General features: G+C 46.9%; 1 protein-coding gene across 1 annotated transcript in view; it reads right to left on the bottom strand.

Moving 5' to 3' along the window:
• LRIG1 (leucine rich repeats and immunoglobulin like domains 1) overlaps window positions 1-26,594 on the bottom strand; it is a 90,012-nt gene that overhangs the window by 55,397 nt on the left and 8,021 nt on the right. The gene's annotated exons all lie outside the window — the stretch shown is intronic.

Raw genomic sequence — 26,594 nt, 5'->3', positions numbered from 1 at the left:
TCAGCACACCACACAGGACAGGTCAAACCTGCAGCTAGGGACTAACCAGATCAATTAAGCCCAAGTGACTAATGATGCAGAAAGTAACAAGTGCTTTAATTACCATTCTGTATGCAGTGCTGGCATGTTTCTGTGAGTGTGTAATCTAAAGAGGGAGGAGGCAAATTGATGGGTGGTAGCAGAAAAGCAACCACAGTAAATTGTAAGGAAATTGTGAGGGGATCTTCTTTAATTTTACTTTGCTCCACACCCTGCTCTGGGATATTACCCTGGGTAAAATTCAACCCTCCTGCCTCCTCTGCAGGGAGGTTACACCCTCTTACTGCACCTCTGAACACAACCCAAAAGATTCATGGCCTGATTTTAGATAAGCCCTCAAACATGGAGCTGCTTATTCAAGCCACCAAGCCAGTCTGACTAGAAAACTGGCCAATCTTCCCTGGTTTGGGTTTTTCTTTGCTTTGTGCCCACAGAAAGCAAGCAGGTCTGGAACCCAAACAGGATCTAAGTCACCGAGGCACCTACTGAACTTTTACCAATGCTCCATGGCCCAGGAGCTGAGGCACACACAGAGAAAAGGCAGCTGACAGAAGAGCACAGATGGAAAATATCTCCTGAAGTGCTCACACTAACACACTGCACTCTGTGGCACTGCAGAGAGAAACCCAGGCTCACAGCAGCCTTACAAATACCAAGACTTGAAAGACTACAAAGCTTACCAACTTTGCAGGAAGTGATAAACACCTCTTTTAAGGTAAAAAGCAGATATTGATCACCTGGCCCCTTGTAATGCATTTATGGGAAGTCCTCAAAGCGTTCCCCTGCACAAGGAATCATTTGATGGCTCTCACATCACGCCATTCCCCATCATTTCAGTTCTGAAAGCAGCTCCTTGCATCTTGCCCAAAATGTTCAAATTTTTTTGCCAATACCTGCTGTGGAAGAATGCTCCACAAATCAACAACACAGGCTGGCTCTTAACAGAGCCTAGAACTGAAGCTATACAGGAGTGTAAAACCTAACCAAGCATCTCAGTTTAAAATATGCTGTCCTGTAAGCCCCTACTGTCTTTTAAAACACTCAAGAGACCTTTAAATCAATACCAGCCTACAGCAGATATCCATTTCACTATGAACTCAAAGGCATTCATCTAAATAAAAGTCAAACTGCAGTTTAAACTCAGAGTGTGTTTGAAAGCCAAGTCCATATTCATAGCACAATTACGAATTAAAGTGCAATTTGCCCACAGATTACATTACTACTTTTTTTTTTTTTAACCACACAGTAAGATCAGGTTGGAGCTTGTCCCTGCCTGATCTACAGGCAAAAAGAGAAAATACAACAGCTAACGTCCTACAGGCTCAGCACAATAAAGCTGACACAGAAATACAAGTGACAAACTAAAAGGGGGAAATACAATCAGACATGATGGTGCGTGAATCCATCTGTTTTCATGTATTTCTATGCCTTTTACTACAGCCAGATTTCACATTTTCAGGCAATGTATTTCTCCTCAACACATTCCTCTGCAATAGGCTAAGAGGCTGTTTTATGAAGCAAGAAACAAGAACACATGCACCAGAACTGATCCTCCCTGCACTTGCCAGAGGGACCAGATCCCTGGCTTAGCCTGTGCTCAAGCACTGAGTGATGCTGACATGAACCTCCAAAGTTCACAAGTGAAAAAACAAGATCTCCATAAATTAAAGGATTTCATGGCCACAGTTTAACATCACCCAAAGCAACTTCCTGATTATTGCTGCTGCCATTCAGGACATTTGAACATCAAAGTCACTGCACAAGTAGCTGGCTCTTCAGAGAGCACAGACAGATTTTGCTGCAGCAGCAACAGAAAGACTTCCCAAAAGCTGCTGCAGAAATGCAGCTGAACTCCATCCTCTTGAACACCAAAGTCTTCGGTTCCCCCCACACTACTCACCCCAACCGCCAAGCATCCTCACTAAATGTACACTACACTGCTCAAAAATCAGTAAGGAAATGAAAGCTAGAAATACAGTCAGTACCAAATAAACAGGAGACCTGAAATTACATAGATATGCCAAAATAAATTTTACTGAGTTTCTGGCACTAGCTGTATTTTAACTTATATTGAAATACCCAAGAATTTCTAGCCTGAAGCATTAGCAATCAAAGGATGTGTTTCCCAGAGCTCTGATCCCTTCACTAGGCTGTATGTGGCATGCCAGTCACAGCATTTAAGTGAGAGAAAATTAACATGTTTCAATAGATAGATCTTTGGGACTGGGAGTCAGGAAACCTCTGTCTATTCCTGGCTCTCTTAATCTCCTGCTGTGTGACCGGGTCATGTCACATCACCTCTCCAGAGCTTTTGTTTCCACAGTCACCCTTTGTCTGTCTTGTCTATTTAGACTGTAAATAAAATTGAGGTAGGTATTGTCTTGGTTTGCCTGATGCTGATGAAATGAGGCCTCAATCGTGGCTGGGCTCCAGTAATGCAAATAAAGAAGGGAGCTCAAAACTTGCGGTCGTGGGGCTCTCCCACCCCTAAGTGTGGGTCCCAGACGTTCATCACTGAAGCACTGCAGGGCTTTAATGTCCCCACCAGGTTGGCCTCTCTGAGCTGAGCACAGCAGCAGTGGAGGCCGACTGGAGATGCCAAGCCCAGGGACACAGCTGTCCCATCACTGAAAGCTGGCACTTTTGCTGTTCCTCTGTAGCAGAGAATGCATTCCTTCTCGAGGAGCCCTTGGGATGATGCCACAGTTGCCCAATGAATCATCAAACAAATGTTTCTGCCAGTTTTCCAAAATGTCTTCCTCAAAGAAAGAGAGACATCAACTCCCAACACCAAAACCTTGTCCTTCCCCAAATCAGCACCTGCCCAGCCCTCTGAGGTATCTCTCACCCTGAGCACCTCTTCAAAGCCAGTTTATAAAGCATCACCTACAGTGTTTTATGCCAGTTCCAAGAGCCCATGGCTTTGGTGCATATTCTGCCCACTTCCTGGCACCTACATTTGAGGTTAGCTGAGCCCAAAAGTGGGGCTGCCCACAAACTGCCCAGTGCCCTGCTTCTCTGCATGGGTATGTTAAATTACTCTTGGAAGGATATTCTGATCCCTCCAAGGCAACGTGGAGAGAAAACAGAAGTCAACTAAGGTAAATTCAAGAACCTGAGCTGTGAGTTCAGGGAAGCATCCACCAAAGGTTAGAAGTTCTACAGCTAGCAGAGGAGAAAGAGCAGAAGCACCAACCTGAGTGGCCCCTAACACTCAGACGGGTTTTTTTCATATTAGCTTCTATTGAAAAAGAAAAGCTGGTAAATGTTTTTAAACTTTACTCTGATTTACTGACATGAAAAGTTCTCTACATATTATTTATCCATTACAAACTTCAACTCTTCCTTGTATTGGCTAATCCAACAATGTAGGGTTTTCCCCTCCTGTCACTAAGATGCCCATGATGAGGAACTGAGAGCCTGTTAAATCAATATGGGAAGGGCCCTGTTCTATCTTTTCAGCCACTGCAGTCTTCAAATAAGAAAGCAGTGTTTGCCTTCAGTTGGCATTGTGGAAGTGGCACTGTGGATCACTGAATTCTGCAGAGACTGAAGTGAAAGTCTTGTTAAATAACTGGGTATGCTCAAACTACCTCCCAAAAGAAGCAATGCTGTCACAGAAAGTCCTGCTTGCCTGTGAGGAGGGGTCAGTCAGTTCTTTCACCTGTGAGAGGCCAACCCTGCCCCCTTGGGCAAGGCGCAGGGTAGAACAGGAGTTTATGTCCAAGTTTTGGCTCTGCTTTGGGACCTTGACCAGTGCAGAGAAAAGCCACTCTGTTGAAAACCAGACAAAGGAACAGAGACATACATGGCTCCTGGTCTCTGTCCACCATGATGATGGCTCAATTCTGTTCTGCAAGGTGAAAGTTTCCAACCCTTACATCAAAACCATTAATCTGTCAGTGCAGAAGATTATGTCAAAAGTGTTTCTGCACCTTTTGATGACAGGCATTGGAGAAAAGGAGGATGGCTCGAAATTCTGTCACTGCCAACTGTGGCTTTCATTAAACACTTTGTCAACTGTTGTCATAACACAACTTTTCATTGCTCCTGCACAAAAGGGAGCGAGGGCCCAGAACAATTGAGCCCTGCAGTAGAAATTCCTCTGGCTCATCTGTCGAAAGATAGCTGCCTAGTCTGCAGCTCACTGAATAGGCACCATCCTCTTCCCACATGTTTGTAGATGGCTTTACAGCCCTGGAATGGAGGCCCCATGCACACTTGAGTGGGTATGAAAAGCATGGCTGCAGCTGAATTAGTTTGGGGATGGGGGCCAGGGGAGCAAGAGAGGGAGCACACTGCTCATGCTAAGAGTGTACAGCTGTGCAGGAAGAAAGCATGCTCAGATGTCTCTTTTAAACAAGATTGTGAGGTGCCAGAGAGACTGCAGGGTCCTTGTAAGCAGTGACAGGTGAGCATTAATGCTGAAGCACAAAGCCATCAGAGATTCTGTGGATTCAGTTGGTTGTATGGACAGCCAGGACAGAAAGAAGTAGTTTTAGTCCATTTTTGACTGCTGTGCACAGGACAGGTCTAAAGTCCACTCCCATGAGGCAAGGGCAGCCAAAGAGCTACTGCAGCCTCTTGTCATTAGAGCTGTGCTCCAGTCCCTTCCTCTGCACGTGCTCCAGCACCTCACTGTGTCCTGAGTGGGGGGCCCAGAACTGAACCCAGGATTCAATGCATGGCCAGTGCTGAAGATGATCAATGGCCCAAGTCCCTGCTGGCCACACCACTGCAGGTACAAGCCAGGGTGCCAAGACCACTGCCCTTGGTCACCTGGGCACTTGCTAGCTCATGTTCAGACAGCTGTCCACCAGCACCTCCTGGCCCTCTCTCACCAGGCAGCTTTTCAGCCACTGTGCCCCAAGCTAAGCCCTTTGTGATTTCTGTTATAGGTACCCCAGGTACAGGGTGCTGCCTACAAGTGCAAAGCACCCAGCTCACACAGACTCTGAAATGCAGCCCAGAAATGGCCCACAGCATGGCAAAGAGCTACCTCCTAGAAGGAGCTAAGGGCACCAAGACACAGGGCACCAGCGAGGTGGATATCCCAGATTGCTGCTCTGAGTGCTTTGAGAGAAGGGGACTCTGCAGGACCCCAAGAGGATACACAGCACCCACATGGGTGAAGCTGTGCCCCACCACTGAGAGGTTCTGTTAGTGGCTCAGATGATGTGCTCACTCAGGCTTTACTTATGTCCTTGTTCAAATTAGCAGCAGCAGCAGCATTATATTGGCTTGGGTTAACAGCCTGCTCATATAAGGGGCTTTATGTGCAGGAGGGAGTCAACTTAAGGGCAGCCCTCAAACCATAATATGAGCTAATTTGACAGTGAAGACAAACTTTGAGAGGTCACCCAGACACCAAGAAAACTGCACCATGAATCACTCTCAGTCATGACCAATGATACTGTCTAAAGGAAATTCCTGTAGCATGATCCCCAAAGAACTGATAGCACACGGATCCCAGCAGATGCATGCAGCCATTAATGCAAAGAACACTAATTAAAACCACATCACTGAGAAGTATTGTGCCAGAGTACAATTTAATTTAGCATGTGGTTGGTATGGTTCGAGAAATTTGGAAATGATCTTACCTTCAAGTGACTTTCAGGGACACATTTTCAGCCTTCCAGGGCGGTAAATGTAAATATCTCTGCCAACTGCCAGACTCCAAGAGGCAGCACAGGATGAGCAGGCACACTCTCAGGGCTGAGGGGCCCTTTGCAGGAGCACTGGGTAACACTGCAAGGCTGCTGGGGCTTCCCCATCTCCTACACCAAGAATTTTTACAGGCTTATTTGTCTCTTTCAACAGGGCAGTGTCAGGTTATTTTAGGCCCTGTTAGGCTTACACAAATGTGTTTTGACAAAACCTAGGATCCCATTTCCTCCTGTTTTAATAACCTTAGCAAAACTCAAGTAGAGTTCTTATCTGCTTCTTTCTTTTACTTTTCCTGAAAGATCATTTCCTCCAAAAAACCCTATTTCATTTCTTAAGACAGAAGGCTTAGATGCAACTTAATCTACATAACCACACATATATAAAAATACTCTGTAACACTTGTAGAAATCACCTGGGTAACACAGGTACTCATGGACCTCATGCTATGACTCTGCACCATCAGAAGAGACACAAGGATACTCAATTCACCAGAGCTTGATTCTGGCCCACTCAGCAAGTTTTTCTCAGTGTTTCAATTACTCCGAAAAAATTGTGCCAGTTGTTCCAAAAAAAAGTGAAGTGAGGTTTCAAGAAGTGAAGTGATTTGGAAGCCATGCAGCGCTGTCAGTGGCAGGGCAGGGTTGTGAGCCCTGTCCCTGCAGTGAGATCCCCCAGGCCCCTCTGTTTCCTGGGCACATGGACAGCCCTTCCCAGCAGCTACCCACGGAGAGGACAGCAGGGCAGAGGAAGCAGGAATAACAAGGTATTCAACAATGCTTTTTCTGCTTCTGAGCAGAGCACCAGCCACAGGCACACAGCCTGCAGCCTGAGGCTGCACACCCTCCTGTGAGGCACAGGTTCCTGTGCCCCCAGCCAGAGCCCAGTCAAAGGCAGCATTGTGTGCAGGGAACAGGGGATGCTGCAGGGCTCAGGGCAGGCAGGATTTAATTGCAGCAGTCTTTCTCTGTATTTGCCTCTTGTATTAAGCTGCACTGCCTGAAGGAGAACAGTCCTCTCCAAAACACACTGAGGCATCAGCTCCAAGGATTGCATCAAAGCAAAAACACCTTTCAAAGGGGGCATGAGCATCTAAATAAGAATAACTGCATTTAATTCAAGTAAAGCAATCCTGCTTTGCCACCTGTGACAGGTAAGCAGCTGGAAGGAAAAGCAGGATGTGGAGGGTTTTTTAACCCACAAATAAAACTCCACCCATCATCTGCCCTGACACCCAGAGGGTTTGTTCTGGGTTTATTGCTTTAATTAAAGTGCTAACTACTGCCATGAGAAAGACATAGCCCTAAAACCAAGAGCCTGCAAGTTGGTTGCTTGACTGTCTGTGACCAAACTCACCTTTTTCTAATTTGATACTTGGTAATTTTGCACCCACAAAGCAAAGCAGACTGTCCTTTAAACCACTGGAGCAAGGGCTGGATAACCCAGCTCAAACAAAATACTCACCAAACAAATTGCTCCTGCTTCCATCACAGCAGTTTTTCTTTGGTAAATCAATAAAGGCCATGACTTCTTTACTAACATTTTCAATTACGGTTCCCCACTGTGTATTCAACATATTAAACCAATTTATTGAGGATTAATAACTGTGTAATTTACTCTACATATCTACCTTAGAACTGCTCAGCCTCCATTAACAGTAACAAGCTACATTGATAAATAAGCATTAAGTGCTATTTACTGTTTCAAAAATGGCTCCTTTTGCAAAGCAAATATTTTCTTCTGAAAGTTGTGCAATTCTTCACAAGTACTCACAGCAGATAAACCATGTTAAACCTTTGGCTTTTTCAGATGTTTGGGAAGACCCACAGCAGCATGTTGGACTGCTAGCAATCAAACCCTCCCACCACATGACTTTGCAAAATCCAGCTGTGGGTTAGAAGTTGAGTGCAGAGAGAACACAGAGAGATAATTCAGAAATTCCTCAAACACTATTCAAGATTTCCATGATTTTAGAAAACTTCCAAGGTCAACCATTCAGTAATACTGAATAATCTGTACTTCAAGTTTTCTCAAAGAACACAGAACTGTAACGTGCTCTGCTGTCTTTGGGGATTCAAATGGTTTCAATCCCATCTGCAAGCGTTCCTGGTAAGCTCAGAACCTTAACCAGCCAAAATTATATTTTTCCACTGCTCCAACAGCACTTTTTATCAGAAATATTAACTTAGGAAATGCACAACCTGGCACAACACTCTGGGTGCCGCTACCCAGCAGCGCCACATCTGCATTACTGCACACAGGATGGCAGATCCCCAAGCCCTGAGGAAGGAATTTCAGCACAGAGCTGGCATTGCCCCTTTGCAGAGCCCACCCTGAGTGAGAGCTGGCCATGGCTGGCCTGGTGACAGCACTGGGCATGGCCCTGCCCAGTCAATCATTAATGCTGGGGACAGGGCACACAACCTCTCCCACTCTCTGTTTGCTCAGCCACTCTCTCCTGGCTATTATTAATAGTTAATCAGGAAGGACTGATCTCCCCCTCACCAAAACATTAAGTGGCACCAAGGAATATGTGTGCACTGGTTAAAACTAGTCAGGCAAAGAGTGGGGGAAAAGTTTCATAAAAAACCACTGTGCAGATTTTTCCTGTGGCCCAGGCATGGGGGCTCACTCCAGGCTTGCTCCAGCTTCTCCTGCACTTCTCACTCCTGTTTTCCACCCACACTGAGGGGCTGCATCACCTCCTGCTCTCACACAGTGATTGTACCTAAGTGTTTTTAGAGGCTTTTCCCAGAAAGAACCACTGCTGTCCTGTTCTCCCCCTGGCTGGCCGCAATACCCGGCTGTTTCACTGGCGGCTGCTCCTCCCCAGCCACCCAGGGCTTGTGCTGTGCTGTCACCATGAAAACTCTCAGCAGATGGACTGGTGTGAAGCTCTGCCTTCTCAGATGGGCTGCAAAGTTTAACAGACCCAGGGAGCAGAGCCAGCAGAGCCCACCCAGCCGGACCAGCCAGGACACAGGCAGTGGCCAGCTCTGCCCCTCTCCTCCCCCTGCAGCAGTGACTCTGATCTCACAGAACACCCAGGCAAACTCTGCAGCTCTGTACACTGCAAATAAAGGCCTCTCTGATCAGTCCAAGTGGAATTACAACCCTATGCCCACCATAAACTCGCTCAGTTTGAAATCTACCAGAGCAAGGACATTCCTGGCACCTTCCAATGCCACGGGCTGAAACTGAGAGGTTGGCCAAATCCAAACATTTTGTGTGTGGAAAGGAATGATGTATATAACCTCAAACCATCTCAAGGACTAGTTACCCACGGGCTTATGGCTGGCAGCACTGCATGGTGCTGGGCCAGCTCTAATCCCCCAGAGGTGTGAGGAACACATGGCAGACAGCTCCCAATTTCCAGTTTAAAAATAGCTCTTCTCTGTAATAAAGAGCAGCATTTTAAGGGCAAAACCTGAAGATTTTAAGCTGAAAAAACCCTAAGCTGGCCATCCTGGCTGGAGGTGTATGGTTTACACAAGCATCCATCCCCTTTCCTTTCGAGTAATCGATGTCCAATCATAATGCACTTCCACTCCAAGCACTTTCGTACTGCCAACAAAGCACCAAGCAATTTAATGGATTTCTAACCCCAAATTGGAAGCTGTACTACATCCAACTGATCCAATTTGTTCAGCCTTAGAGGAAGCCCTGGGAACAAAATGCTAGAAATAAAACCACAGGCACTGATAACATTACAGAAATAGATACACCAAGAAGCAAATGTTCTGTCCCTTCTATCTGACCTCCAACTTCGTTTAATTGACCTTCAAGATGGAAAAACTGCACTTAAAACTAGCCATTTCCACTTAGATCAAGAGTAATACAAGTGTGAGTGTGTAACTGTGTGTGAGTGTGCTCTATAAAAAGCACTTTCCCACCTCGATGTTAACATCGGGGTCAGCTGTCTGAACAATCATTCAGACTTTTCTGGCATAACTCCTGTAGTGGTTTTTGCCACTGGGACAGCAGCAATGTCAAAGCAGATGAAGCTGAAGCTCAAATCTATGCCCAAGGAATGCCATAAAGTCATTGAGGGAACAATTGAATCTATTGCTGCTTCACATGCCAGCCTTAACATTCCTTACTACACCAGAATCTCACATGCATGCATTCATCCTTAAATGACTTACACGTGTACATGACCTTCATGTAAACACAAAACATGCATGTATGCATGAGGCAATACAATTACAGTGATGTACACAGCTAGAAAGGCTTTATCAGGGGAGTTTGGGACAGCTGTACAACTTACAACTGAGTTGTGAAGAGTGCTAGTAAAATATCTTTATTGCACTCTGCCCTAGCATATAATGTCACATCTTTTACAGAAGCACTATTTTAAAAAATCTTTGAGAGCTTTACAGCTTTTATTGGTGCTGTTTTTCAGCTCCTTCCACTTACAAAACCAGATTTCTGTATTAGTGCAACTCAGATGCAGAAAGGAGAAAAGGTTATAGGCAATTAAATTTTAGCAAGTCCTTCAGATGAGCTTGCTCTTCCCCAAGTCTGGTATCTCACAACTTTGCAGCATTAAAAGTCAGTCCTTGTTTCCACTGGCTGCAGTTTTTTGCTCTTAAACTCTCAGGAGTCCTGGGCAAATGGGGCTCCAGGCAGAGCCAAGGGGAAGCAGCTGCTCTCAAGCCCACATTTGCTGCTGCTCCCCACCTCTGTTGGGGGCCACTGCAGCTGAGTTTGAACCCTGCATTAGCATCAGTCAGGCTCCAAAGCTCTCTTTCAGATCAGAAAGGTATTTTTTCATCTACTTCAAAGGGCTCTGATGTACTTTGCTGGATGGATGCCTTGATTTATTATTCAATGAACTCCCTTGGATTTGCAGAGTTTCTCAGCTAAAGGCATCACAGCTAATTCAAAGGGAATGTAGATGTTTAAAGTTCAGTCAAAGAACAAACTTTCCCTTCTATAGATTTTTATCCTTTCCACATTGCAGAGGGGAGGGGAATATTTCCCAATTCTTTTGCTATGGGAAACAATAAAGAACCCACTCTCCCTGCAAAATTGCTGGATTCAGAAGATACTTGAATAAACTAATTTCCTTCTTGTTTTAACTATTATTACTGGAATCATACTGCTCCTCTTGGCATTTCAGGTAAGATTTTTTGTTATAACTGTCTTAGTTTCTGCTCACCACAGGATGTGCATTTGTCACAGGAGCTCCAGTCCCAGCTCCAAGGACAGGGAATCCCTTCATCTGAGGGGTTGCTGCAGTCAAGCAACAAATTCTGCAGGAAGATGTTAAAAGGGAGACAGGTCCTTGCCTCTTGCTTTGAGCCCACCTCACTCAGGCATAACCCAAAGGAGATGCCATCTTAAACGTACCTAATGGCCTCTCAAAATATTTTTTTAAAGTCTCATAATGAAACTCCATGTGGGTGGCCACCTGGCTGCCCTGAAAATAGAAAAGCCAGCACTGCAGTTTGGCCAGGAACAGAAATACCCTTCCCCTCTTACGAGTGGTCCTTGTGAGCCCAGGCACCGTGCCAGGGGCTCACCATTCACTACACAACCTGCAGCTCTCCCAGGGCCAAGGGCTCCTTGGCTTCACACCAAAATGGGATTATTTGGGGAACATGGATGCACAAAGTGCTCCCAAGGTTTGTTATTGCACAGCGAGGGACACAGGTGAACTCATTGCTTGGACAATTCAAACCATGTGCTTTAGAGAGGAGACAGATCAATCTCTATGAAAATAATAAATGTCACCATTTCAAGGAAATCAGAGAAAGAATAGTTAGGGCTTGTGGAAAGCACTGCTGCTCTAAGCACAGACAGCAGTGGAGTAAAGTGCAGCAATTCACATGAAAAGATGAAGAAATCCTGAGATGAACCATGATGGAGAAGCCAAAGCACCCCACAAGAGGGGACATGGAGAGATGGAAGTGGGCAAGCCCAAGGAGACCAGAGGGTGACAGCACCCCCACAGCTGAAAAACCAGAGGAGAGAACCCCCTGTGCAATTCATCACCACATCTGTGCAGCCACAAAGAACAGGCAGCTGGAGCAAACTGCCAGGCTGTGACCTGCCTGAAGAAGAAAAACCTCCTCAGTTCTTCCCAAAACTGGGCACTGCCAGAAGCAGGACCCTGGGTCAGCATCAGAGTGGGAGCACATGCTGTGCACACACCCTGTCCCAGCCTGGCCAGACTTCAGCAATGCCACATTAAAAAAAAAAAAAAAAAACACCAAACCACATTTTCCTCAATTTGTCACAGCAAGTGAGGTATGAAATAAAAAAAACCAACTTTCCAGATCTTCCAAACCCTCCAAGTCTTTGCAAACCAATCAAAATTCTGTAAAAATAAATTGCAGTGCATTTTATAGGGGAAAATAACTCTACTGCAACTGGAAACACATAACCTTGCTTTTCTCTAACAAAACCTACAGGAAATGGCTCTGCAAAAGTTAACTAAGTGATACTGGACTTTCTCCAGAGTGTTGTATAGGAAGTACCTGCAAAAATGACTGCCCAATTTAACCTTTTGTCCAGCCTGCACTACAGAGCCACAACGCAGAGGTATCTGGCTGATGTTAACAATCCTCTGGAGCATTCTCTAGAAGTGCAGCAGAGAGAGCAGGTTATCTCACACATGCTCACCCTTGCCACGGCACAAAGCCCAGGCAGCCAACTGCTGATGGAAAACAGCATTCTACAATTCTCCCTTTCTCGGCCAGCAATTGGTTTTTATTTTGTTTTTTAAAGATGCGAAAAACAGAGCAGATGCCTGCATGCCCTGCATTCAGACCTGTGCCAGGTTGGCAGTGCTGACACACCAAAGGTGTCCCCCATCCCTCTGCACATCTGCCAGACATCCATCCCTTTGGTAAGGATCTCATTAAGTGATACCAGATTATTTGTGGGTGAAACCTTTCTTTAGCACCCACCACTAACACTCACTGAGCTCCTCTCCCTTTACTCACCAACTCCACAACCCCAGGAAGGGCTGCAGAAAGTGCCAGGGAAGGATCTTTTGCTCCCAAGGCACCTCAGGAACAGCACATCTGCCAAGAAACCTGGTGTCAATATTTGCCTGGAGCTGTGCAATCACACAATTCCACAAGCTGAGCCAAGCTGCCCTCCCCATCCTTTCTCCCCCACCATCCACATGGCTCCAGAGTGGGGAAGGTGCTGCTGCAAACACAGGAAACAGGTCTGGTTTTCAGCCTTCATTTCTTTTAGTTGAAAAGGAGGAACTACAGCTTTATACATGCATATATACAGACACATACACATCTACTGAATCCCCAACATTTTGTTCAGTCTTCACTTTCCATTAAAAACACTGTACTGGGGAGGGGAAAAAAATCTAAGAAGAAACCAAGGCTTTTCCATATCCCCACAAAGCTTGGGTCCTGGGTAATTGCTTTAACCAGGACACAGCTTCAAGAGCTGCAGAATACTGCTTGATCACATCAGCCAGCAGGAAACCATTTCATGCTCTTTTTTTTTTTTTTAGCAAATTTGACACCACCACCAAAGCTGCTCCAAGACACATAAACACACCAAAAAACCACACCCATAGGGGAGAGAGCCAAAAAATCAGTTTAGAGCAAGGGAGGCTCACAATAAAATACCCCCCATGGAATGACACTGAATTCAATATGCTGAAACAGCCACTGGGAGGGGAGCCAATACACAGGAATATTGCAATCAGCCTTGGGAATTAGCTCTAGTAGGTTGTTTCTTTTCCTGCAGCCCCACACTTATGTCAAGTCACATGAATACAATTACAGAAACTGCACCTTTTCCATGAACACCTTCACTGCGATAAAGGTTCTCATTTTGCTCCACATAAAAACACCCTCCACAGGTTTATAAGCTTTAATTGCTATGAGAACCCATAAAAAGTGCCCAAATAAGTCTATTTAATGGTTACACATTAACCATCATACACCTCCAGGCTTCTGTTATCCACCTATTCGCTAAATCAATAAACTGCTCGTAGGCAAACTTTTGAAAAACATTTCTGCTGCTGGAAATGTTCCATTTCTGTTTACTAATAACTTCCTAAAATTAATTGAAAACTCCTAGCCGTATCTGAAGTTTTCTGCTTAGTTCTTGTAGGGGGAAAAGCAAGCTGGTTTTCAGCAAAGAATCAACCTCAAATATCTCTCTTGTGCTTAAATTTGGATGCTGGCCCATAAGACAGTGTAAGAGCAGTACAAATCCAGGCTGGGAAGGACTTGGGTCAAGAGAAATACGTGAGTGTGTGTGCCTGCAGAAACAGCTCCTCTGAACCTGAGAAGAACAAGTCTCTAGGAGCTGCAATAAGCCTGGACAGCCAGCAACAGGGAAGCTGTTCACATGAGCAGGACAAACAGGAAGCATTAGCAAGGGGTTCTAGGACGGCAAACACCCAAAAAACTTATTGGCAATTAAATCAGGGGCATTGCACTCAGTGGATTCACCCCTCTACCCTCACCTGCCACTGGGTGCAACAGAACAAATGGACACAGCCTTACCACAACAGCCCCTGAACCAGCCACTTGAGAAAATGCAGAAAATCCCTGCAAGGCTGCCTGGAAAAGCTCTCCTGCAATGCCCCACACGCCAGGTGGAGCAGGGCAGACAGCATTGCAGTTCACTGCCCTGTACCCAAGGGGACACCTGGTGCAGCCCAGCCGCTCTCCTCATGGCAATAATGTCTCCTTGGGCACGGACAGATGTCCCGGTGTGCCATCTCCCACCCCACAGACACGTGCAGCTGACAGCAGGGGCACAAGGCCAACCTCAGCACCTCCTGCCTCCTCTGGGATTGGGAGAGGAGCAACACTGGGCCAAGCAGCCTGACTGTGATTAAGTATTCATCAAATCCAACTATTTCATAAAGTTTCTGGTATGCCCAGCCAGCTTCAACAGTCTCTGCACTCTGCTGTGAAATCTCGAGGATATTTATGAAAAGCTGGCAAATGGCTCCTTAGACATCTTAATAAGAAAAACTCAGTTTGAAATCCAGAGATGCACTCTGAAATCCCAGTGTGGCTTTCTTGTCCAAACACTCTCTGAGCACTCTCAGCACGGGCACCAGAGCCCCACTCTGACTTGGATCCCCATGGAGAAGGGACTATGGATGGGACCCTGAGCAGCCTGGTCTAGTGGGTGCACAGGCCACAGGGATGGGATCTAAATGGGTTTTAAGGCCCCTTCCAACCCAAGCCTTTCTGTGATTTCAACAATTCCATCACTCTGGAGATGGCTAACACACCACTTTTCCCCTAAGCAGGTCCCCCTGCCCACACCAGCCCCCAGCCCATGTGCAGAGCCACTTCCAGGGGGGCAGACAGACAGCAGGCACTTCGCACCTCCCCACCATAAACCTGCCCAGAGCAATTATCCAGCCCCGTTCCAGCTGGGAACACATTGCTGCCTCTTTTATAGCACCAGGGCTGCGAGGGCAGCAGGCAGCTGGCCCCAGCTATGCACAGAGACAAGCCAAAGGCCTCCAACAGCAGAGGAAATGCAAACACAGGGGGCTCACACTACCTGCCCCCCTGCCTGTACCCATCTTAAAAATTAATCCCAATTGTAAAAGCTGGAGTGCAGCCTGTATTTCAGGCCAAATAATAAGGCAAGGCCCTTATAAATAAGGAATCGCTTACTATTCAGAGGGAGGGGAAATTATAAAGGTTATTTAAATTAAAAACAAGCCACGCAAACAAATAAACCTCAGTGTCTTTCTCCCCCAGCCCCACGCTGGCGGCCTGCTCTGCACATGTTATCTGCAAACCACAGGGGAAACCGTGCCCTGCTCTGTCCCTGCTGTTTCACAACCTGCTCGCTCTGAACCTTACACCACGTCAGGAATTAAACAAACATTTCCTCCTTCTTCGGGATTTCCCCCTGCCCCATCTAGAGCTGGGCTCCAAAGTCCAGCTGAGCAGCAGGCACGGGACTGAGGTGGAATGCTCAGCTCTGAGGGTTCAGCTCACTGCCCACCAGCACCAACAGCATCCAGGGGGTGGCTGGTGGTGGGGATGGAGCACAGAGATGCCCTTGCACTGGGAAAAGCAGGAGGAAATCTGAGGTGGGCAGGTGTCCATTGGAGCCTCCCACCAAAAATAGTCCAGAAAACAGGAGAGGATCTCTGTGAAACCCCGAGCATCCATCCCACCGCACCACTAAGGGAGATTGGTGGCTTTGGTGCATCCAATCTCCCTATTTCTCATTTCTGCATGGGCAGTGAAGGGAAGTTGTTTGTAGCCATGCTCACAAAGGAGAAGGTATGTGGATGTCTGTCCTCTTCCCCAATAAGTTTAAAAGTGGAATAAGACCAGAGGGCTGGGAAGGGTAAGGGAGCTCCTGCCAGGCTGCAGAACCAGGGGCCAGCTCAAAGCCTTCACCCTTGGATGGTCTGGGCCCATCACTGCAGAAGAGAGGGGCCCCCCCACACTCCCAAAATACACCACAGCCAAGGTGGGAAAAGAGGGCAGTAATAAAATATTATCCAGAGATAATACGAACACACTGCAGAAGTCAATTAAAACCTTAGTCAGCCCTGGAGACACAAACCCTCAGGAAATCAGACTTCTTGTGCCCATTTTCATGTATATTACTGGGATTACAAGTAACTGCAGCAGAAAAATTCCATAAGAAGTCTTCTCTTAATTTGTCCGTGTTACCAAACGGGTTTATGTTACAAAGTTGGAGTTTACCTTCCTTGGAAAACTCTGGTCATAGCAGGGAACCAGCAAAACGAGAGCATGATTTAAACTGAGGGGCTAAACACTGGGGAACAAAGTCAGGTTGGTTGAATTTTTCTGTGGTTGCTGCTATTTAATGGCAATGCCTCATTAAAATGTGGGATAAAGGAAGCTTTTGTTAATGACCTCCTCTTTCCCTCCCTCACGTACCTTCCCCTCAGGGTTTTGAGATCACATACAAAACACATCCCCAAGCTCCTCAAGGGATTTCTTTTTTTTTTTCCCAGCAAAGCTAAGGCTGACAAGACTTGACATTCTTGAAATGTTTAAACGGGGGAAGAGAGAGAAACAACATTTTTTCAAACCCACTTTATGCATCAGTGACAAGCAAAAATTGGCCCAGGGCCAAAAGAAACCCCAAAAAAATTTCAAAAAATATTTGCGAGATCATCTTAAATACTCCCAATGCTCCTGACAGGAAAGTCCCTGGCTGCACAGGGGACCCAAGCCCCCACACTGAATACTGCACATTCCTGGAGGGAGCTATTCCCCACCCAGAGCTGCCAGTCTGTCCCCAAGCACTCCATGGGGACAGTGCCACCGCCAGCATCGCCCGTGGCAGCGCTCAGGCTGTGTGGGGAAGCCTCTATGGGAGGCTTCCAAGCAGGTGGGGAGCCCTAAAAAAACCCCAAAACCCACATCCCTGGGACTTGGTAATGAGCTTGGGATTTGAAAACCAGGCTAATGAAGAGGCAAGAGCCAAGATATCCAATGTCTGCCAAATACCAGGAAAAGCACACTGCTATCAGTAGCCATTATATTAATTAATTCATACACCAGCCTATTTTGTAGCTTTTTCCAGGCTGGGATTTCACTTTCCTGATGCTGTGGGACAGAACTGGGCAAGGGAAAGGGTGCAGATGGAGCACTACAGCTTGCAATAAAACCACTGAGGGTGATACAAACCAGATGTGGATGGTAACCCCATGTGTTGCAGAGGTGTTGCAGCCCCATACGTCAAACACAGCACGTCAAACACTCCAGAGCAAGCACCCACAGCGCCAAAACACACTCAGGAGTGGAGAGCATTCCAAGGGGTACAGAATGGGTTAACAGGAACCCACCGAGCTCCACTGGCCAATTATCCTTCCTCTGGCCAATTATCCTTCCCAAGTTTACTAGCACAGAAATTTGGGCATCAAAGGGGACCACAGTGTTCCACTTGTGCAGTAAACTCCTTTCACCAGCATCACTTCACACTTTCTAGAGTGCAGAGTTCGTGCTGATATTGTTGGCTTTCTTGCTCCCTGCTTTTTGGCACCGTCCCTCCTTCTTGGCTGTTCATTAATATGCAATCAGTACATTAAAGGCTTCGTTCCACAGGCCCAGCCAGGCTGCAATAGCCTTTTCCAGCAAGTGCTGTCTTGTGCAGGACAGACGTGCAAATGCATTTAGGTACTCCCAAACAGTCAAAACCCCAAGCCCTATATACCCACCAACTGTTGTTTTACAGAACAAGGAATTATCACCATCAGTGCCAAGAGTGTCCAGAGAAAACCTGGAAACGACACTGAATTTACACTTGTTATGATTTAGTCCTCTCTGCACTGGTTACACTACTGATGTTTTGCACCATTTACAGACTGACTGATCGTAGCTTCATGGCAAAGGCTGCCTGAACTCACTGGCAGTGAGAAAGTTTCCACTATTTGCATTTGAATGATGAATCGCTGGGATGCTGTCAACTGTCTTCCAAAAAATACCACCTGTTTTTTCAGCTATCCTCTAATCTTCCAGATTTGAGCAGGAAACAGGACAGCCCTACCTCATTTACCATCACCGTGGCTGCATGGAAAACCATGTCACCATGGATCAAAATAACTCCTGCTCTCTTGGGAGCATTTTCTGAAGGGTTCTGCTCCCCACATGCCTCACTCCTACCAGCCCCATCACCGAGCAACACTCATTTCAACCAGGAAACCAACTCAGCTCAAGTTCCCCCGGAGTTCTCTACAAAAACAACCCATCAGCTGCTGGCTAACAAGCTCCTCAATTAAACACCTTGTATTTCCTTCACAGCCTCTTCTCCTGCCCCTGGGCTTGACTGTTTCAGCCTCTGGTCCAGCCCATCCCCTCCTGCCCACCCAGCATCATCTCCTGCCCTACTGTCCAAACAGGCACAGAAAACTTACCCCAGCCTCCCATAAGATATTATTAAATCCTGTCTTATTTTTCTTCCCTAGGAGACTAAACATAGGCTCTTAGTTCAATATAAAACTAAGTACATGCTCAAAACAGATCAAACACAGTTTAATTGCGAGGAGTACCAGAAAAAGCACTCTGGCCATTTTAAGCCACACTAATAAGTTTTTTGTCCCAGTTTTTCAAGAGTTGCTTATTATGGAGATGAGCCCAACTGGAAAATGAAAATCAAGAATCCCTGAACTCTGCAGGAAGGATTATCTGAGTTTGGGGTCATATCTGCACTGAATGCAGCACAGCCAAATAACATTTTTCCATTACTTTTTATCACTATTGCTTCGTATTCTCCCCCATGAGCACAAGGTCCCATCAAAATTTCTCCAGACAGCCCCCAGTCCCATAAATTATTAGAAATCTGGACTTACATCAGTGGGATTACAGGAGAACAGACAAATGTGCACATGCTGGATGGAAAGGGGACAACACAGCACTTTCAAACTGGAGAGTATTTTTCATTTATAAATAGTTTACATTTTTTGGATCCAGGGGCGGACAACCCTCTCAGTCTGTACTGAAACCAAAGAAATATCATGTGTGAGCACTAACCACAGTGTAGCAAAGATAATAAACAACAGACAGGCAGCCATATGCAACGAGACTGGTGTCTTTGGTAGGGGAGGCAAATTAAAAGGAGAAGAAACACCAAATCCAGCAACCCCATCACAGTGAGAGGACCTATTAAATTCCAGAGGGACCCTATTGTCCAAATCTGGCTGCAGGAGTAACCTCCAGCAGGGATCCAGCTCCCTGCACTCCACTGCACTAATGCTTTTAGGTCTCAGACCATCATCCTGGCACAAGGGAAAGTCAAACCCAGGTACCTGCAGCAAGGAGGGACAAAATGATGCCCAGGTGGTCACACTATAACACAACAAGGAGTGGCACACGAGTCCTGGGGCAATACTCTGGGTTAGCGTGCACCAGCACAGTTCAAATTCTGATCCAAGACAGACCTGGTCCGCTCCTCTAAACTTATACAGGAAATTTATACAACAAACAGAGACCTGATCACACTGTGCACCTTGCAAACGGGTACAGTGTTTGCAAACGTAATCTTCTGGGGTATGAAAACAACAGCTTGTGCTCAGCACCGGGCAAGCAAGGGCTGCTATGGGCAAAGGTTTGCCAGGCTCTTTTGGAATTCCAGCTTCCTGGACTTCACCACGAGAACTGACTGAGCTGGGCTGCAAACCTCCCACACCAGCCTCTGCTGTCTCAGCAAACAAAGCTGAAATGAGTGCCGGCATCTGTATTATCCATGCTTTTATGAATGTTTTCGATATTACGTTGAATAATATCTTTATATCCCACAGAAGAGACGAGTCTTAAAAGGAAGTGGGACAACTCTGCTTGCCAAGCTGAGAAACCTGGACTTGGAGCATCTCTATTGAAATCAGCCTGCCAAGACCAATTTGATGTGTTTTATTACTGCAAGGAATTCCACAAATATGCTGGCAACTTTAGAGCGTCAGTGTGGGTTCCTAGGTAGGAAAAAACCTCCTTAAAAATACGCATTTTCCAGATTTTGCAAACATTTACCAGATGTAAATTCATTGGGGTAATTCATCTGCCATGACAAGTGTGCAGACATCAAATCTAGCAGAAGAGGCTGAGCACCCACCTCTGTCGTGAGTGAAAGTCAACAGCCAGATATGCCTGGCTGAACAAAGGTTTGTTTTCAATTATATTTCAAATTCTTCTAACAATAACTGTGTGGCGTCTGGCACCAACACATCTGAGCCTTTGAAGTGGTTCTTGACTTCAGCCGGAAAAAGGGGGAGGGCAAAAAAGGGAATCAATCAGCAATTCCAGTCTGAGTCAAACCCCTCCTCTGAAGAGGAGATGTTAATACCAAAATCCCCCAGCACCACGAATGTGCTCACAAAAACAACAAACAACAGCACGAAAACTAAAGCAAAACCTACAGTTGGGCCAAAATAGCCATGGGTCTGCTTTGGGGTTTCATCTTTAGGAACAAGATTATGTTGATACACAAATCACTGGTCCCTCAGGAGTCTCCCTGCCTCCCAATCCCCTTCCTGGTCACTCATGGTCATGCCTCTATAAAGAGCTCATGGCAAGGGACATCCAGTGCATAAACCCAATGTTTGGAGCATCCATAACAGACCATGACAGCAACATAGGTGCTGCAGAGCACAAACTGTGGGGTGCTGGTGGCAACACACCCAAATCACCTCTAGGAGAACATTCAGAGGTGAACATTAAGAGAAGAACATTCCCAGGAGCCTTAAGCAGGTTTGCAGTGCCTGCAGGTGCAGGAGTTACCACACACACCCTTACTTCCCTTTCTTTCAAGTCCACTTTGAAGCATCCAAAATGCTCTTCAGATTTAAATGCCACTAAGATCACTGGGGAAGTCGGTGCAAGAAAAAGGGAAAAGCTCAGTTTTAAAATCTGTATCTTTTTAATCTGGTTTATTCAAATAAGCACAGCGGTGGTTTAAGAACAACAAGGTGGCAGAACACAGCAGCTCTCAAGACTGGGAATGGTGGTTTTGGTCAGAATGATGCTAATTTAAAGAGGGATAAAAATGCCTTATTCATTTTTCCTAAGCCATGCCTAAGTCCTACCAATTTGTTCTTAGGACAGGCAGTTTCTGGAAACATTTTCTGGCTCAAAACATTTGCAAAATTTCAAGAATTTGCTGCACAAATCTTGAGGCTGCTTTGCTCAGGAATGCTGACATGTGGGCAAAGGGAAACCAAAACTTTCCTTGAATGCTGCAGAAAACTTTAAACCTTGCCCAAGATGAAAAATGCAAGAGTCAAAACTCTGAAGGAAGTGTGGGTTTTCTGTTCCATTTCAGATCTCATCCTGAACCTGTTCTTCCAGGAGGGGAACGTGGCTGTGCCAGGACAGCAAGGCTGATGGCCTCCACGTGCTCCCATCAAAGCAGGGCTGGAGTTAGGAATGAACAAATAAAACAGGCTTCCAGATCAAGTTTTCTTGGCCTTTACAGAGATGATCCTACTGGGAAAAGCTCTGCACAGAATCTCTTCTCCCAGACAGAATCCAGCCACATCCCAATGGCCCCCATCCACAAAGGACAAGCCACACTTGGACTTCTGCTTGCATGGCTCCTGGACAGTACTTGACTTGTCCTCTGGAAATACCCACTGCACTCCACAAAACTGAGAAAACGAGATCTCTAGCTTATCCATAAAGCCTAATGTTTATAGGCTACATTAGGTGAGATGGATATTCACTGTTTTAATTACAGGGCCATTTTCAGGCTGAGGAGTCTGGCCAAAGCAAGGCCATGTCCTGCCTGCATCAGCTTGGCATTTATTCCTGCCCTGCTTCCCAACAAGTCCGCACAGACACCATAAGGTGAGGGCTGGAGGGATGATCTCAACTGAGGGAGACCAGTGCTGTGGCAGTGAGCTAAACACAGAGCAAGGGTGGAAAACAACCACAGTGGCATGCTGGGCATGGGTCAAAGAGCCACATACTGCCCCAAAACACCATCAAATATCACACACAGAGCTGGTTCACCTGGGCCTGACAGCCCTCAGTGAAGTGGCCAGTGGGGATGGTGAAGGCCTGGCAGAGTGAGTGGTGCTGGAGGGCCTGGCTTGTCCCTCCTGCCTTGTCCCCATAGACCAGACCTAAATGGGCATCCTGCAACTCCTTCCCAACACCACAGGAATGCCAAGAGAAGGACCAGCTCTGCTCTTCCACATTTGGCACAGTCAGGTGGCTCCAAAGCCGCTCAAGTCAAGAGGAATTCTACATTTCAAACCTAAAAAGCAGGAAAACCATCAAAAGGCTTTTCAGTTATGACAGACCATAATCCCCCCCAAAATATTTCAAATGCACATTTTCAATTCACTCCCATTCCCAGGCACATGAGAGCTGTGGCTGTTGTTGTCTATCACACTGCTGTGTTCAGGAAACTGACTTCCCAGAGGACTGGCAATGTCCCTGCCACCAGCTGCCATCAGCCCAGGGAGCCTGCAGGGATGGGATGGTAGGAAGGTGGTGGTCCAAAGGGAGATCTGGGGAATGATGCACCCTGCCATGGCAAGGGAGACTGTTTATAACCAGCAGTCAGAATTACTCAGGAAACCATAGAGGAAGCAATTGGAACTTGTTGGGTAGGGAAACTTCCCTGTTTTGTTTCCAAATGCACAGACACATAAGTCTGTGCTGAATTCCTCTTCTTTTAACCAAGCATCTCACAAACAAAGCAACATTAATTAACACAGCCCCAAGTGTTCAGCTGCCACCTCATCCTCCCCCAAAAGAGTGGATTTGTGTTTTTGACTTGAAAAAGAACGATCTGTGACAAACCTTAATGGCTTAACGGTGCACAGCCCTTTCCCCGGCAAGCCTCATGCTGGCATTATGACTTGCAGTGCTTCAAGCACTGCCTTTCAGCTATTCCCAGCTGGGGAGAGAAGCAAACAAAGTAAACAGCAGGACACGGAGCCCGGGCAGCCTGAGCACACCATGCTTATCACACCCAGAGGGATGCAGCACAGTCCCAGTGTCCCTGCCAGCTGAAAGGACAGCTCAGGCTCTTGTGAAGCAGACCACAAAGTGGTAACACTTGAGACAAGTGCTAGGAACCACGAGAGAAAAACTGTAGTAAACAGCCTGGGCTGTGATTTGGCATCTCCCAAGGATGCTGCCCAGCTGCATGGCTCTGCCTTCTCCCCACAGGGGCTGTAAATCCCAGACCCCTGGAGTGGCCAGCCAGGGAAGGGGTCCCAGGCAGCAGCCTGAGGGATGCAGACACCCAGGGCCATTCCTTCTCATCCACAGCTGACAGCCCCATGCCCAGCAGGCTGTGAAGGCACTTTCTCCCTGGAAATTCTGCTTCAAGAGGAGCAGCAGTCACCAAAACCAATCTCTAGCTGTGGCTATGGCAGTCACAAGCGCTTGCAGCTTTGGCTGAGATGCTCCTCCACTGCACTGGTGGCATCACTTCAGACACAGAGGAAACCATGCTGGTCCCCAAAGAGGCCAGGATTTGGGCGCTTTCTCCATGGCATCGATCCCCTGTTCACAGGAACAATGCTGGGGTAACCCAGCACCAAATCCTCTGCTCCTGGCTATGGATATCGGGTAACACAGCACCATTCCAGCCAGACTCTGAACACCTCCTCACCAAACTGGTAACAGAGGCAAGCACAGCTCTGTCTCCCAGCTGGGACTCTGTCACCCACTTCTCCTGCAGGGATGGTTAAACAGCACTGCTCTCTCCCACAGAGATTCTGTGATTTCTCATACAGGATAATCTCACACTGCTTCCCTTCCTTCAGTGGGGATACAGCCACCCTCCTCAGCCTGCTGCCCATGGGAGAGGCAGGCATTCCAAATTTGAGTTAACCCCTTAAAAGTTGGCCAACAGCATCAAAAGCTCTGGGGGAAGAGTACAGCCACATGGACCACTGCACAACCTCCTTTCTCAGGAAACCTGGGTAAGCAGAACCTGCCTCAGAGAAATTATTGCACCAGGGAGGAGCAAATCCAAATGTTGATTGGAGTAGACAAAGCAGAACCTGCCTCAGAGAAATTATTGCACCAGGGAGGAGCAAATGTTGATTGGAGTAGACCGTGTAAGCCTAACACATCCTGTTAGAGCTGTACAAGTTTCTGTCCAAGGAGATTGAGTCAAAGACCAGTACATGTCTCTGCTGGTAGGGTCAGCAAGGATTAAACCAGAGCTCCTGGATGAGCTCCAGCTCACCAAGGAGCCAGAAGCCAAGCACCTTCACTGGGGAGCTGGACTCAGCCTCACAGAGATCAACAGCAGGAAAACTGAAAACTGCAGGAGCTGAAGGAGTCCCACTGCATCCCTGTGGGATGGAGGGATGGGCTGCCAGCTCCTTGTCCAGCAGGCAAAAGAGGTGACAACTCTGGATAAAAGTGCTCAGAAATCAGGGTGAAGCCTCAGCTCTGCAGACCTCCCCCAAACCAGAGAACTTCTCCTTGTCCATTCACACAGCAAAGGTGGAGTTTGCCTAGGTACCCATTCCAACATTATTTTCTAACCTACTGTAACAGAAAAAGTTTACTTATGAACAGTCATTCAAACCCCTTAATTCAATCAACCTCAACAGCTTTTGGGTGGTCGCCACCTCAGTAACAAAGGTTGGAAAGTGGGAGAGGAGATACACAAGAGGTTTACAACCATGTGAAACAAAGATGGAACAACTCTCACAAATCCTTCCAATTCAGAGAAGTCTAAAAAAACCAAACTATCTTTTATTTACTGATTTGTACGCTAAATGCATGCACTCCAAAAGAATCCAAAGGTGCTTGCTTGAAAGCCAGGAATTCTGACTTAGATTACTTGTTTAAGGAGGAAGAAGAATGAACAGAGTTGTTTATAGACCAACAGACAGGAACAGCACAAAAATACACTTAGCAAAGAAAAAGCACAAACTATTATGACACCTTTCAAAATAAAACATCACATGGTTTGTTTATATCTCTTAAAACAGGAGAAGTCTCCCCATATTGCCAAAACAAATGAAATACAAGCGTGGATGTGACTCTGCTGCAGTTCAGGAGGGGACAAAGGTTTACAGTGAGTTACATGGACAAACAGAGCCTGGGATGCTCTCCTGGCTCCCAGCAAGGCCAGACCACAGGCAGCCAGCTGCCCTGTGTCACAGCACCTGGCATTTCTGCCCAGGCCTCTGCCACCTCCAGGCAGGTGGGTGAGCAGTGAAATAACTGGGCATGAGAGAAGTGGAACATCCAGGATCAGTACAGACCTCCTCACCCTTTGCAAGGGACAGAGGGGTCACTGCCAACATAGGCCATGGACACATCCCTGCCATATCCCTCCATCCTCTCATTCCCCTGAGGCTGCAGAGTCTCCTGAGAGAGGAAGAAAAAAATCCCATGGCTCCATGCACCTCCATCTCAAAGCAAGCATCTTGTGCTGGAAACAGCCAAATTCAGGCTGCCTGCCCATGGACTGCTGCAGAAGAGCTCATCCTGTCCAGACTGCTAGAGGACATTTTTAAAATCCATGCTAAAGGACTGTTTCTGGTACTTTTCCACAGCTCTGAAACCTGGGTGGATGGCAGAGCCACAGCAAAAAGGCAGCAAAGGGTGCCTGGGGCTGCTCCCCAGGCAGCAGCAGAGCCCCAGGCTCCCCCTGCACACAGCACAGGAGGAGAGGCACCAGTGTTTGGACAACTGGAACACATTTAGGGGGCAATTTTTCACAGGGCCTCCAGCCAGGCCATTTCCTACAATTGCTGTTTTATTACCCAGGACACAATCCATAGACCAGCAGCTCCCTCCCCAAATCTGCCCCCATCCCACTCCTACACAGACACAGACCCACATCACCACAGCCCAGCAGAGCACCTACACACACAGGACACCTCCAGCACTGCATCCATAAACACAGCTACAAATCAACATCACCAAACCTGTCACCTCCGACTGAATATCCTCCACCAGTGCAGCCTCAGTCCCCATCTGCACTGGGGAGCAGCCCAGCACTGCCACACAGGCTGCACGTCCTGCCCTGCTGGACAGCCAGCACTTCTTAGGAGTATTTTTTAGATGACAGATCACACAGAAAATGTGTGTTTATATTGGCATGCAGCAGGCTAAAACACACTATAAGTGAAGTTATAAAGCAGCCTGAACACCAGCTAGGCAAAGTGTATTTGGAATCTGCAGGTCAGTGTTTTGGAGAGAGGCTTGTGAGTAGCTGGTGTTGATGGTAAACTCTCCAGAGCAGAGGAGCATTCACAGCATGAAAGACAACAGGGTTCTGTGCTGGAAAGTGCCCATCCCAAAATCACAGGCTTTGGTCAACCAGAGAAACATCTCAGTGGTGAGGATGAATCCCTGTCCCTGTGTGTGGGCAAGTGGGAAAGCAGCATTGCCCAGACTTGGCATTCTGAATTTCTCATTTCCTCCTTGCACCTGGTTTGCCTGCCTTCCTATAGGGGAAAAAAAAAA

The sequence above is a fragment of the Onychostruthus taczanowskii genome, unplaced genomic scaffold (genome assembly GCF_017590055.1).
Source record: "Onychostruthus taczanowskii isolate IOZ18803 unplaced genomic scaffold, ASM1759005v1 scaffold9, whole genome shotgun sequence".
In the NCBI taxonomy this organism is placed as follows: domain Eukaryota; kingdom Metazoa; phylum Chordata; class Aves; order Passeriformes; family Passeridae; genus Onychostruthus; species Onychostruthus taczanowskii.
The sequence above is the reverse complement of the archived record's forward strand: the minus strand, read 5'-3'. Positions and strand labels throughout refer to the sequence as shown.